The 2,402-nt window shown below is 23.9% G+C and overlaps 1 long non-coding RNA gene across 1 annotated transcript; it reads left to right on the forward strand.

The window, feature by feature from the left end:
- Window positions 1-219: 219 nt before the first annotated feature.
- LOC127097488 (uncharacterized) lies at window positions 220-1,284 on the forward strand. Its single transcript, XR_007793052.1, has 2 exons — window positions 220-398; window positions 1,119-1,284. It is a non-coding gene; the product is annotated as an uncharacterized LOC127097488 (long non-coding RNA).
- Window positions 1,285-2,402: the final 1,118 nt, after the last annotated feature.

Consider the following 2,402-nt stretch of genomic DNA (forward strand, 5'->3'; position numbering starts at 1 on the left):
AATTTTAAAAATTTATTAAAAAAACTAAATAATTAATTTATCTAAAATAAATTTTATTTTTAATTATATTGTTTTTAATATTGTTTTTTATCTTAATCGTCCTTCCAAATTAAATTTACTATTATTTATAAGATCTTTTTAGTCGATTTTCAATTTTTATAATAGTATTCAAATAACTAAGAATCCAAAACTATATTCCATAAAAAAAGACGGGTTTTTTATTAGTTCATTTAAAAATAAAAAGTGTAATTGAAGTGGCAAAGTGGGATGCGTTTCAGTCCAAGTTGCTTTATTTAAGAGAACTAAAGGATGCCTTTCCAAGATAGGGTTCTCATCTTTTGGTGTTGAGTTAGTTTCTCTCTGGTCTTTTCTTTTTTCTTTTTATCTATTTGAAGAAGGTACTCCCTTATAGATCTGAAAAACAAGATCTAGTCTCTTAGATTTTTTTTCAGTTTATTATCTTTTTCTACTTTTGTTTATTTTGACTAGATTCACTTATTTTTCATAGTTTTTTTCTTCTTTTATATTTGAATGAAGTTGAAGTTTTTGGTGTTAGGGTTTTTTGAGGGGTGGAGCTTCTTTTAGTTCAAATATGGATGTTGCTATGTTGATAAAGCTGCTTAGCTATGGATCCCTCAATTCTACCCATTTTTGTGTGTTATGTGGTAGTTTTGTGGCTTCCATATCCAGGGAGCTTTATCACTTTCTAGTTTCATCTTTCTTTGGATTGAAGGGAGCTCTACACCTTTATTTCTTATATCCATTTTTTTAATTTAAGAAAGTAGTTTCAAATTTTATCCAGTATTTTAATTTAATTTCTATCGAATAATTTACTGTTTGTTGCATAGTATATTGTTCATATAATTTTGATCTACACTAGATCTTTGAGATCTTTGTTGGTGAGGTATTTTTAATGTAATATTTCTAAAGTTATGCATTATCTATTAATTTACTTGGCCATAAGCATAGTTTTCATCTAAAATTGTTTTTCATGTTAGATCTGGGAATTCTTCTAAAGATGAAGTGATATTTATCACTTTTAACTGAGTTTTCTTTACCATTTTGTTTATTCATTTGCCGTTGGATATTATTTTTGCTAATATTTGTTGTAGTTTCAGATGGATCTGTACTTGAAGATGTGATTTATAAGTGGTCTTGGCAATGATTGTCATAATTTAACTTGTAAAAATTCATAATATAATGTAACGGCTTACATATTTATTATTATTATTATTATTATTATTATGTTGATATAACTTTATGAATAACTTTCGAGGTTGATTATCACGGTTTTCGATTGATATTGAAGATTTAAGCTTCTTGGTAACTTCATAAAATAAATAATAAATAAATATTGAGAAAGAGAACGTATTTAATTTTGTGGTCTCGATGAAAGAAACAGCAAGTGGTCAGTATTAGCAGTAGTACGAGTTACGAGAAAGTGAACATTAGTTACAACGTGTAGATTCGAGAATTCAATAGATCACCCTCGTTGTGTTTATTTTTATTTTATTTATAATTTACTTATCATATATATATATATATATATATATATATCTAATTTACTTATCAAATTATCTTATAGTTGTATATATATAATAAGAATTTATCTTGAGAATATATATATATATATATATATATATATATATATATATATATATATATATATAATTTATATTTATTTTGTAATATATTTATATGTATTGCTGCAGGGCACTTTTTGAGAATATATCTTAAGAATTTAAATAAAATAATTTAAAAATTTAAGGCTTTATATATATATATATATATATATATATATATATATATATAGTTGTAGTTGTAGTTGTAGTTGTATGATAAGATGAAATACATATTTTATTTATGTGTTTTTCTTTATAGAACCTAGCTAATCAAAGCATACAATTTTTAATTTTAATAAATAATATAATTATTCTATGGAAAATCAATTTGAATATGTTGTTTGTTAAAAGAATTTGTGAACATAAAATTCCCTAAACTCAGATTTAGATTGTAGGTTTAGATTGTGAACATGAATTGGAAAAGTCTCTAAACTCATAGATTTAGATTCGAGATTTTTTAATGCATCTTGTATGAGACAGATTTTATACTAAATCTTTCTTTTCTTAGATTAGAATTGATCATAATTTTCTAATCTAAAAGAGATGTTTACTCATTGATCATAATTTTCTGAGGTTTCGTCACCGTATTGGTATGAAACTTGACACAAAAGACCATGCTTATACTTATAGTAGTTGTTGATAAATATGGTATTTAAAATTCTATCTTGTACATCAAGATCTTTCACATTTTCGAAAATTTTCAGAACATAAACAAAAAAAGGAACATAAACAAAATTGTAAATGTCTATATGAAATAGAAATAAAATATATATATTTGAA

The sequence above is a fragment of the Lathyrus oleraceus genome, chromosome 6, assembly GCF_024323335.1.
Source record: "Lathyrus oleraceus cultivar Zhongwan6 chromosome 6, CAAS_Psat_ZW6_1.0, whole genome shotgun sequence".
NCBI classification, from domain to species: domain Eukaryota; kingdom Viridiplantae; phylum Streptophyta; class Magnoliopsida; order Fabales; family Fabaceae; genus Lathyrus; species Lathyrus oleraceus.